This window comes from Dasypus novemcinctus, chromosome 2, assembly GCF_030445035.2.
Source record: "Dasypus novemcinctus isolate mDasNov1 chromosome 2, mDasNov1.1.hap2, whole genome shotgun sequence".
Classification (NCBI taxonomy): Eukaryota; Metazoa; Chordata; class Mammalia; order Cingulata; family Dasypodidae; genus Dasypus; species Dasypus novemcinctus.
The window spans coordinates 33,978,624-33,991,997 of record NC_080674.1 but is presented as its reverse complement, the minus strand read 5'-3'; positions in this window follow the sequence as shown (position 1 = coordinate 33,991,997).

Here is a 13,374-nt window from a genome sequence, read left to right as displayed (position 1 = left end):
AAGGTTATTTCCTGCTTATGGGAAGATTATGGAGCCACTAATTTTCCTTCCGATGCTAAGATTCTCTATTCTAAGGATGTTCTAGATATCTGTATACTTTAGGTGTGCTTTCCTTGGGATAGTCAGGAAATAGGAAAATTGCACCTAAATGGCATTTCCTTTGACCTCGTCTCCCTTTTATTCTTTTGAGTCTGGCTCTTTGAAGCAATTATGAATCACAGAGCACATTCATGAAGAATTGTGGGAGAGAATCTATGGCATATTTAACATTTCTTTTCACTTATTATCTGTAGCAGATTACATTTCTGTGGCTCAACCTTTCTCTATCATTGAAGAATAAAAACATATTTTAAGTTCTGGAAAGCAGGCAAATGTTAAATAAATCATATATGCAGAGAAGTGAAAGTGTCCTAGAAGTCGTTTCTTCTTAAGGTCAGGGATACATGATTATTTTTCCTAATTTCTTTCCAGGATGTGCATGTAAGGCATGGCCCTTATTATGTAACATCAGATCATAACCCACACTCTCCCATATTGTCAGGCTGTGAACTTTCTGCATTAAGGCCAATAATTTACTCCACTCCATACCAATTAGTTAAACCAACTAGAGCTCTAAATATATGCTTGCTTCTTTTGCAAGTTCCTACTTCCTGACAAATCCCCATGCTTCTTGCTGGAAACATTTAGGGAAATATACTCATGCCAAACTTCTGTACAAGGACTTCATTTTAGAATTCCATCCATTCTTGGATTCAGCAAATCAGAATTCAATTCTTTCCTTTTCAGTTATGAATTCAGGAAACCCTATTAAGTTAAATAATCAGATGAATATCGTGACAATTTAGGATGACTCAACACAGAATGTCACACTTGGCTGTTCGCCAGAGTTGTCGGTTTCTTTTCTGACACCATTTTCCTGCAGAAGAGAACCAGTGAAAAGCTGAAGGCATTTTACAAGAATTCCGTGACTATACTCTTTCCATAATCCTTCTTTTACTTCTATGTACTCTCATTGGTGCATATTAAAACTGGTCCAGTTAGTCTATCACCCTTTTAATCTACACATTGATGCTGGTAATCAAATGGGATTGACATTTGCGAAAGATATTTGAAGAAATGATGGCAAACAACTTCTTTGAAAGGTAAAACAAAGAAGTCAGATGTTTTCTGATACCTCATATAATTGATGGTAATTTGTCCCTTTCATGGCTCTTCCCTGACCTATTGGTGAAGGACAAAATTCCAAAGAAATGTTTAATTAACTTGTATAGTTAGTATAAGAAAAGCTCCTGCCTTAAAATACAGGCTGTGGGAGAGACATTCCCTGAAATAAAAAAAGGTATTTACTTTACCCTGTAATTACTGTGGCTTTTTGTAGTAGTATCCTTCATCTTATTAACATCACAGTAGGATGGTGCCACTAACTGCTTCTGGCAGGCGTCTAACTGCCCTGCTCCTGGGGAGATGTTTCAAAGAGGGCCAAGTCTGCAAATACTGCTTGCCCCCTTCTTGTGAACTTTGCAGTGTTCCATCTTTAAAAAAAATAAAAGATCAAATTTATAAAAGAGATCTGTTTAGTAGACTGAATGTCCTGAATATGTTTTCTTTTTAAAATGATTTGGGTTTTACTTGGTAAATATAAGGGTTGTGTAGAAGTTGTTGCATTTATTGATTTTTATAAAAACACTTATTAAATGATGTTCTACTTCAGCTCAGACCCCAGGACTTTAGACTTTGTCCACATTCTCCCAAAAGAAGAATTTTTAAAATATGCAAACTGCAGATCTCAGTATGTTGGCATATCATCAATGTATCTGTAAATTATATGATTCTTTTAATATCCGAATGGCGTGGAAAAAGTTTTTATTCTCAAGAGGGCTGCCTTTTTCTTTTCTTTTGCTTTGAAATACAGCTAACGAGGTTTAAAAATGTTCTCAGCATGAAAAGTGGCTTTTTCAGTCCAGGTCTATGACAGCCTTTAAAATAAGTAGCAGGCAGTTAGCGTTTAGGTAAAAACCAAACCTTTGAGTGCAATGAGGGAGCTTAGGATTGAGTTATATTTGATTATTTACATTAATTAAACAACTAGAGCACTTAACATTTCTACAATTTATGGGTAAGTATGAAGGTTTTTTTTTGCAGTAAATTTTTATATTTTCCTGCACATCACTAAGGTTTTACCTGAGTTTCACTCACAGTTTAATTGATTTGGGATATTGACCTAGACACGTGGTTTCTAACTCTGAATACTTATACAGGGACCAGCCAATGTGTGATCTGCACACAGTGAGCTAATGTAATGCAAATGGCCTACTGAAAAATACTTGGTATTTTTTGCATTACAAAACATATAGTTTTGAAGAGCAAAGACAAATGTCTCTTATCACACCATGAGACATGATCTGTATATTTCCATTTGTCCTTAATTTAAAACTTTTCCAAAAATCAAAGAATTAAATTATTCAGTTCACAGTAGGTCCTTTTCTTTAGAAACCTTTTCAATTAAATTTTTTTCTGAAGGGATTTGAGAGGATAGCAGGGGTGGAAAATAATATGATAGAAGTGAAAGAATCACCAATTTTTAAGGAAGACTCAAAGCAGTTTCTCAGGTAGGAAAATGTTGCAGGTCCTTAAGAGTTGCCAGGAAGGCATTTGAGGAGTAGGAAAGGTTGAGGGAGTTTTAATAAGGGATTACTGCTCTCTCTGCCTGCTGATGATTTCCTTCCTCTGTTTTGGTAATAGATTATCCCTTACTTTATCCTCTGCTCAGGTAGCTTCTTTGCTCTTTATTTTCTGATGATGTTTTTATTCTATTTGGCAGTGACTAAGGAGATGGAGAAACAACTAGGTCATGAGATCCAATACTGTTCCCAGCAATAGTTAATTCACTCTGACAGAAGAGAATTGAGAATGCAGACATTTGAAGACAAACTCATCAGCTGTAAAAGGGTGAGCGATGTTGCAAAAAATGGGAAAATGGCAGTACAGGCACAGCAGCTATGTGGCAAGCCATGAAGTAATCTGGCTTGAGCAAACTTGTTTACGAAAAAGGGGTCAGAGGCAAAGCAAATGCAGGATTAAGAAGAGTTAGTCTCAGAAAGCATAGCAGGCTGCAACTGCATTGCTCAATTCTTAATTCTCTCCTTAATTAATTTTACCATATAACACCTTTTCTTTTAAGCACTTGTGTAGGAGATGTTAAGAACTGGAGCTGGTGGAAAAATTTAGAAAATGTTTCACTGTCATTGAAGCTATTTCACATTTTGACATTTTTATGCATACTGCAATATATTTTTCTTTTGATAATTAGATTATAATTCAAAGATTATACTGCAGTGCCATGTATTTGATATCTCCAAAGATCTTAGCATCATCTTATGTACAAAACAGAGATCAGTATATTCTGAGTGAATTAAGATTCAAAAACACTTCAGAATTTAAGAGGGGATCTGGATCATCATTAGCTAATTAATAGCAGTGTACAATATTATAGAAAATATTTTATTTTCTTGAGATTTTTTGAATCTTGTTAACATAGAGTTATACATTCAAAAAGTTGCAAATTATAATTTTATTACAATCTTAGAATGAAAGGTACAAATAACAAGCAACATTTGAGCTTTGAAGCACTGAAGCTAATTTTGCATTAATTAAATGATATTCCTGGAGTTTAGCTTAGGCTTATTATCTCAGTTTAATGTACACTCAGCTGTCATTATGCCTGTTGCTGTTTGGCTATGATGTGAACTATATTGAATTTTGTCACATTTGTTAGCTGAAATTTTTATTTATTCCTATAGTTCGGTGGCAACTCAACAGGGATAATATGTTTCACTGCATGCTGGGAAGAAAGAGAGTTCAGTCTCAGAGTGGACGTTATCAGGAAGACAGGAAAAAATGGGAAAAACTTCCATCCTTTGTGGCTAGAGTTGAGAATCATAAAAACATTATAACCAGATGGTCCAGATCTAGTTCAGTTTTAAGCTAGGCAAGAAGATCCCAGGATATTTGATTTGAAGGGAAGAAAAGGAGGCTCTGTTTTAGTTTGCCAGGTCTCCTATGACAAATACCATAAGAGGGTTGGCTTAAACAACAGGAATTTATTGTCTCACAGATTTGGAGGCTAGAACTCAAAATCAAGGTGTCAGCAGGATCAGGCTTTTGCCGACATAGGTAGCATTCTGGTGATGGGTTGCTGGCAATCCATCTCTGCCTCTATTACATGGCAAACTGTCTCAGTCTCCTCCTTAGGCCTCTATTGACAGTTTGTGTCTGAATTTCCTTGATCATATTGGACTAAGACCCCACTGATTTAATTTGGCCTTACAAATGAGTTCACCCCCACAGGACATGAGGGCTTGAACATGTCTTTGTGGGGGACAAGATTCAGTCTATCAGAGGCTCTACTTTGGAACTTTAGAATAAAGGTGATTTATGCACTAGATAAAGAAATGGATTATTTCAGAAGTTTTGTCTGATATAGAGTAGGGACACAGCATTGGAGTCCCCTAAATGGTAGAACAAATTATGAGCTGTCTCCAGATAGCTGACTGCAGTAAAGAGCAAGATTCTCTCATATGTATTTTTTAAGCACTTTCTTTATTTTTAAAGAAATTTTAGATTACACAAATGTTACATTGAAAATATAGGGGATTCCCATATACCTTACCCTCATCCCTTCCCACATTTTCTCCCATTAACAACATCTTTCATTAGTGTGGTACATTTGTTACAATTGATGAGCACATGTTGAAGCAGTGCTACTAAGCATGGTCTATAGTTTACATTATGGTTTACACTTTGCACCACACAGTTTTACTGGTTTTGACAAAATGTATAACAGTTTGGATCTATCACTGCAATATCATGCAGAACAATTCCAAAGTCCCCAAAATGCCCATATTAGACCTATCCTTCCCTCCCCTCCTCTCAGAACCCCTGGTGACCACTGTCTTTATGTCAATGGTGTAAGTTTTTACATTACTAGAATAATTGTCTACTTTAGTTCATAGTTGCATTTCCCCCTTACATTTGTTCATCCCTCAATCTTGAGGATTTAGGATGGTGGTATCCATTCTGCTTCTGATTGAGAGAAGGCTTAGATACCATGGGACAGACTGATGGAACTGTCTTACTTACAGTTTTAGATACTCTCTTTTTTTTGGGATAGGTGTTGTCCATCATCATCCTTTTTTTAGTTATCTTGGGTGAGTCTGATGAACTGGAGAGTAGGTGTTGGCTGCAACTCTGCTGAGATTCAGGGCTCAACCAGCATATGAACAGCTATGTTTTAATCGTTCACTGGATGTTGGGAAAAAAACCAAGTACTCAGGTGGTTCAGAGAGAATACAGAGGGGATCTAGACATTTTGGAGTTGTTCAAGGGGAGGCCATTACTTGTTATCACCACGTGGCTTCTACATGGTAGTTTCTACATGGTAGCCTAAATTCATGACTAATATCAGAATCCTTTGAATAACCCACTTGGTTCCTTTTTTCCCCAACCCAATTCACTTACACATAATTTGCCGCATTATATACAGGACAACTAGTTAAGTTTGAATTTCAGATAAACAGTGAATTTTTTTAGAATATCCCAAATATTTCATGTGACATACTTATCCTAAGTAAAGTATGATTTCTGCAGGAAAAAAAGATAGAGTGGTAAATATTCTGAATCTTCAGATTTTACAATATCTTCCAATTACCTTAAATTTGATGTAAAAGGTAGTTTGGCTAGTTTAAATTGAATCAGTGAAATAATACTGTTTGGTTTTTTTTTTAATTGAAGGTTTTTCACATAAAATTACTTTCTTGAAAGTAGATGTGGCTTAAGCAGTTAAGTGCCCGCCTCCCACATGGGAAGTCCCAGGTTTGGTTCCTGGTTCCTCCTAAAGAAGACAAACAAACAACAGGCAGACAATGAGCAGACAACAAGCAAAAACAAATGAGCAGGAGCAGATGTGACTCAAGCAGTTGAGCACCCACCTCCCACATGGGAGTTCCCAGGTTTGGTTCCCAGTGCCTCCTAAAAAAAAACAGCAAGCAAACAATGAGCAAAAAAACCCATGAACAAACAAACAAAAAACAATGAGCAAAAACAAATGAACAGATAATGAAAGCAAACAATGAGCAAGAACAATGACCAAATAGATGAGAGAGTCATCCTGGCAGGGGGTGGGAGTGGGGGACAATTACGTTTTTACTTGTTTTGCAGAGGAGAAGCCTGAGGCTAATATTTTAGCTATTTTCCTTCTAAATGCTTCTTGGCTTACTTATTTATCCTTGAAATTTAAGTTTTTAATTATAAGGGATACTGCTTGTTGTTGAAGTCTGTTTTTAAATTTTATGTAGCTCAAACTATAGGTCTTTTATTTTATTCTGGCCTATAGTGTTTCTGTCCATACACTGTCTTTGGCTATCACTTCTGAATTATTCACTCCTTAACTTTTCTAAGAAAAAATATTATTTTCAGTTTGTTTCTGTTTTCTTTCCTCTCCTTGCCTATCATTCCGCCTCTTCTTTTGCTTCATTTCATTTTCTCTTCATAATTCTTGGTTTGTTTTTCTCATACTCTTGATTTAATTTTATGGAAGCTTTATATGTGCTTTTATTATTTCCATAAGCTGTTATGTTTATCTTTGTATTATTGAACTCTATTATATATATTCTTTTTCAGTATGGTATTTTAAAAAATTGTGTGTGTGTGCAGGAAACTACTGCCTTTTAATTTTTTAGTGTTGTGAAATAAATTTATTTCAGGGAAAAATGAAATAAATTTCTTTTATGTTCCTTTATTTTCTGGAGTATTTTTTGCTTTTTATTTTGCAACTGTTTTTCTAACTGCTTTTCTATCTGCTCTGACTCATAAAGAAGATATTTCAAAGAATGGTGATAATAAATTGACTTCATTTACATTTTGGTTAAACACTTTGTGTGCATGAGAACTGCTTCAGACAGTTCAGAGAGTTATTTAAAGCAATCTTGATTTTAGCTCAATTGATTTACTTATATATTAATATTAAAGACATGAGGGGGATTAAAATCACAGTTATCTGTTCAAATGAAACCTGAGGAAGAAAGTTCCTGTTTGAGGTTCACAATTTATTTATATCACAAAGCAATGGCTAAAAATAAAACAAAAAGCTTGGGGGACGATTTCAAATTATACTTCCTTCATCCAGTCAGCGGTACATGGCAGAATCTTATTTCAAGATTTAATTCTTTATGATATTATCTCCTTATTCACCATATTCTTTCTTACATACCCTTATTGAATTAAGCCCACCATTTTTCTATTGTGTTTTTATTTGTGGATTTTTCAATAAGGGATACTAGATAAAATATTTTTGTTGCCATTATTCTCCTGTTCTTCATGGTTGAAATTCCGCTGGATTTCATAAATTCTCCTCTTGGCTTCGGAAGTTGAACTAATAGACTTTCAGAGCTAGAAAGGGTCTCTGACCCTTTCAGCGTTTCCTCCTATGAATCTGTGGCTTCCTATTCTCCCTGCTGAACTTTGTCTCTGTTGAAGCCATTGCATTATTTATTTACTTATTAGATCCCTCTTCTCCAAAATCTCACGATAGAGAGTAAATAACTGAAACAGAATGCTCGAATGTGAAATTCAAAGCAGGTCATAGGGAGGAGAGCAGCTGCATTACAGGGCCGCATGTCGTATTCTAATCCTCAGTCGCCTTCGCTGTAAGCTTCCTTTTCTTGAACCGCTTTTCAGGCATCATTTACCCAAGGACATTCCTTTGCCTAGAATACCTGTAAGTTCCCTCATTCTGACTGTAACTGAATGACTTATTTGGACTCCAGTAATCTCATGTTTGTATCAGATTCTTTCTTTGTCTTAAAAATGTGTTGCCACCTGTCAACTGGTAGCTCTACCAACGTCTCTTTAGCTTCTGCAAAGAAAGGCTTGTCTTTTACCCTCTGGTCTTAAGTCTAGTTCTTTAAGAAATACATTCTATCTATCGCCTTCCTGGGACTTATTTTTTGAAAACCTGGTAATGATTTATTACGCCAGGTTCATTGATCTATTTATGGTAGTAATGTGGGTTTGAGAAAGTGGGTTACACTGCAAAAAATAGAATGTGAGCAGACACTTGGGGAACAAAAATATAATCCCCTTTTCTGAACCAGACCATTCTATATGTCATTCATTTAACCATCTAATCACGATCTGTTTTAGACAGAATTGTAATTACCCAATCTGAAGTCTAAAAATGACTTCATAAGAAATAGAATTAAGAAAAGACTCCCTTTTCAAGACCAATCTACAACTACCTCTTCCTGAGAAGATCTTAGTTACTTTGAATTTTTTCCCATATCATATCATATCATATCATATCATATCATATCATATCATATCATATCATATATATCATATCATATCATCATATATATATTCGTAAGTTAAGATGATGCACTGTGATAAGTAAGAAAGGCAAAACAACTAAAAATCAAAGACCTGAGTTTTAGTCTCTGCTGTACAACTAAATAAAGTAACTGTGCAAAACTGTTTCCTAATATCTCTCATCCCCTGTTTCTTCATGTGTAAAATAAAATGGTTAAATTCTGAGAGGTAATCCAGTCTCTTTCTTAATGGAAGATATGTTAATGATTTGGTCTGTCTGTTCTTGTATTTTCCCACTCTTTTAGCACATCTAAATAAGGCCATCTGAAATAGATTATAGCAGTTTCTGGATACAACAAAGAAAACAATTCTAATTATTAACACAAATCCTTTAGAATAAGTTGATGTACCTCTTTGAAGGCATTCTTGCTAATTTATCATGTTAAAGGAAATACACCACCACCAGGAAAACAAAAATAATCATTTAACCATACATAGTGGCATGGAATAAGCTTAAAACATGCAAGGAAGATTTAAATTATATCTTCATGATGGGTTACAGGCTCAACTTATTCTAAAATGATCTTCCAAAAATGGCAAATTTTATTTAATAGGTCTTTCTGAGAATCAGCTAAATTGAAAATGTATGACTCTGGGTGAGGCAAGGGATGTTTCAGTACTTGATTAGAATAGGTTTTCTAAAAGTCTTGAATCTCTTAGAAATGATGTTGCAGTTGTGGGAAGGATCATCATTTTCATCAGGAAAGAATGCACTTCCTCTTCATGAGTCATAGTGTTGATGAAACAGCGTGAGTTACTTGCTATTCATTAGTTTTTTGGTTTGCCTTCATTTTCCTCTTTTTTATGAGCTTAGAGATATCAAAAGGTAGGCTTTTTTTCTTTTCCCACTGGCCAGTCCCCAGTTTTGTTTGGGTCATTTTTTATTTATCTCATTTTCACAGAGCTCATGTTGACCAGAAAAAAGGCTAACTTTGTCATTTCCTCAGTCCTCTGAAACAACAGATGCAAATTATTTATTTGCTTTAAATCCATCAGAGTTCTTCTCTGGGAACATAACCAAAGAAAGATGAAAGTATGGCTTTAGCTATTCAAACAAAATAATGAGATCAAACTCTCTTAGGTAGAAAGTACTTTGAATTGCTGTTTGTTTCATTCTTTACCAGTCATGGCAGCTCTTGTTGAAATCACACACTGACCAGATTCTATGTTCATTATTAAGGAATACTCCCTATTAAAAAAACCCCAGCTCTATTAAAACTAGGGTGGAAAGCATCTGTCTCAGAAAAAAAATAAACTTAGAGAGGTATAAATAAGAAACAATCTCCTGAATCCACAGACGGTTGAAACTTGACTGACTGCATTTCCATGATAGCATAAGAGAATGTGTTAAGTCTCTGAAGTTAACAGTTTGATGTTTGCTATTTCACTGAAATGCAGTTCCTCAGTGAATGATACAACATATGCTAGATGGGGTTCTTAAGAATTTTGTCAGTTTTTAAGCTGCTAACTATTAATTTAGTTTTTTTTAAACATATTATTTTATTAGTCTATTTACTATAAACCATAGTGCTAAATTGTATTATATGGACCATGTTTTTTCGAAATTGACAGAAACTCCTTACCTAACATAGTAATGTGTAGGTTATGTTTTTTTAGGAAACATATTCAAATAATATGGAGTGAAAATGGTTCAAGGCATTAAATACAGAATTTAGTATTAGAATCTCTGTTTCTAATGCTGATCATTGTAACATGAGCATTTTTTTTCCCCTCATCTGTTGAGAGTAATTATAGTAATGAGGAACCTGAAAAGGTAAGCTGGTAATTAATAAGGCTTTTCTAATTATAGCTTCTCTATATCAGTTTCTGGCTTTTTGAGGAGTAATCAGATATTAAAGTACCTCACATATACAGAGTTTTAACCACTATCTTTCCACAATTTACTCAATCCCTGTGTAGCTTTCTATCTCATGTCTAGCAAGTACCTTCCACTTCTTGCAATAATAACTTCATGTTAATATTTTTACCCTTAGGAAAGATATAGTTTATTTTCTCCCCCAAGTCAGTTTTTCTTAATTCATTGTATTTCCTTGGCCACAAGTCATTTTTGCCTGTTCCAAAGACGAAACATCCTAACTGTTCTATGTCTCAGTTTATACCTATCTTCAAACTTTTAGAAACATAATAAATTAAATCTAATATTTTAATTACAACCATTTCCTGACTGAAATGGAAAAGATTTTCACAGTAATTTTGTTGCAGTCATAATAGGCCAATGTTAAATGGGCACTAATGTCAGGTCAGGTGTTGCACAAAATTAATGTTAAAAGTAATCACGTAGTTGGAGGATCATGATCATAACTTGAGCATATATATCCTCTTCCTTTCTTTCAAAGATCTAATTGCAATAATAGAAATTATATATTTTTTAAAGAATGAAATCAAAACTCCTTTGGAAAACAAAAATTTCATTTTGAGGCATTCCATGAAGATATAAAGCAGAAGGAATTGGAATGATGGGAAAATCTGAAGTGAGGGAATTACAGTCAACTGCACCACGGATGAACATCATTTTCCCCAGAAGAACCAGGGGAAGCTCTAAGAACAGAGGCCACTAATAAAAACAAACAAACAAATAAATAAATAAATAAAAAGAGTGGTGTCTACAAAGAGGCCTGACCAAGGATAGTTATCAGGGAAATCAGTTAGCAACTGCATTTGAAATAGCTGTTCCTCTTGCTTTTTCAAAGAGTTTTCCAGGCATGACTCTGGTAAAGCCCTGAATGCTACATTCTCTAGAACGGTGGAAACTCCCAATCTTCCTGGGATTAACTCCTAGTGCCAGGGCTGAGAGAGCAGCACAGCAAAGCTCTGTGAGGATGGAGGCAGAGATTGGATTAATGCAGCTACAAGGAAAGGAACCCCAAGGATTGCTGGGAAACACCGTTAGACAGAAGAGGCAAGGAAGGTTTCTCCCCTCAAGATTGCAGAGGGAGCACAGCCCGGCAGAAACACTCATTTTTGGTCTTCCAGCCTCCGGAGCTGTGAAACAATACATTTCTGTTGTTTAAGTCAAACGATTTGTGGTATTTTGTTATGGTTGCTCTAGGAAACTAGGATAACTTCTAAAAAAGAAGGGATAAATCTAGAATGAGGAACACTCTTGAAAATGAACCAACACAGTTGCCAAAGCACAAAATTTAGTGGACAGAATAAATAATGGAATGGGCATGGCTGAAGATGAAATTCGTTATATGAGAGATAAAGTTGATAAAAATCTCCCAGAATGTAGAATCAAAGTTTAGAGATGAAAAATAAAAAAGTAAGTTTAACAGACTTTAATATAGGTTCAATAAGAAGAGCACATAGACAATGGAGGAAATCATTATGAAAGTTAATAAGAGAAAATCTCCTTGAATAGTAGAAAGTTCAGGTCTCAGGAGACCTAGAGTGCTAAGAGGAATTAATGAAAAGAGAGAGAGTGTGTGTAGAAACATCCTGTTGAAATTTTGAAATTCCAAGGGAAAAGAAAGTTTCTTAAAGGCTTCTGGAGACATGGAGATAATTTGTTGATGACAGAAAAAAGAGCAATAACCTTAATCACTCTGGATATTAGAAGATAATGAAGAAATGACTTAAAAATATAGTAAAAAAGACGGTCAACTTGTAATTCTCTACTATAATTCAAGCTTGTCTATGAAATGTTAATGCCAAAATTCATATTTTTCAACATATATATACCCCAAACACTATACGTCAGCAGCATCCTGTACACACACACACACACACACACACACACACACACACACACACACACACACAAATTACCCAGCAAGAAGATAAATCAGAATACAGGACAGAGTGACCATTGAATATGACCTGAAGTTTAAAGGAGGACTTGGGAAGTTGACAAAGGATTTTAAAGGGATAGTTCTCATTGTCATTGTCAAAAAAGCAAGACTTACATATAAGTATTTTATTTTAGTTGTATCAATAACCATCAGCAGAACTAAAAACATCTTACAAGTAATTAATTATTGGAAGCGATCCTGGGGACAGGAGAAGTTTGAGAAATTTTTACTTTTCTATCCTTCGGTACTTCTTGAATTTTATTTTTTTCATGCATGTGTGTAATTTTACAAGGATGATAATGATGAGAGCAATTAGTTTTAAAAATAAAGAGTTCCATTTTAGAGGGTTAAAACGATTTTCAGAGTTCTCACAGTCTTTTTAACACTTTATAATGTTTCAGTTTTTTTTTCCTGATCCCTGTTGAAAGGGATCAAGGCAAAATGGTAAGAAGGGGGCTTTACTAGGGATTGGCAATGGATGAAGGCAAGGCGGGCTACAGACTGAGGCAATTACTCTAGGTGAGGGGGATTTAGAAACAAAATAGGTTGGGATCAGGGATTCTAACCAGCCCCTGCACCACGTCGAGAGCCTAACAGGCAGGGCTGACTTCACAGCCAGAAACCAGCGCAGTAGTTCATGTGCCGTGCTCGGAAAAGTCTTGTGTTTGGGGTGTAATGCCTTGTTGGGGCACTCCGTTATTCCTAATCATTTTATCTTTGAATTTGTGCTTCGTAAATGCAGGCCAGTGGGCCAAAGGAGCATGTGCCGGGGGCTTGGAGCCTTGGCCTTGGAGTGGACCCACCTTTCTCTTCGCCACCTTCCGGTCTCCTTGGGATGGGTTCTCAGCTTCCTCTTCCCCTTCTTCTGGTCCTGGGCCCTGCGCGGCCGCCCGCTCCGTGCCTCCATTGGCAGCTGCTCTCCGGGTCGCGTGGGCAGGGTAAGGCTGCCTTCTGCCTCTGCTGGGGGCCTGGGCCTGGGCATGGGGAAGGCCAGGATTGGGCAAGCACCCGGCAGTGTCTCAGGGCAGCGTAAGGCTGTGGTCTTCTCCTACCAGGCTGGGAGGGCTATGCTGTATTGTGTGGGAGACTTGGTTGGGGGAGTCACCCAACCCCCGTTCAGGGACCAAGCATGGCCTGG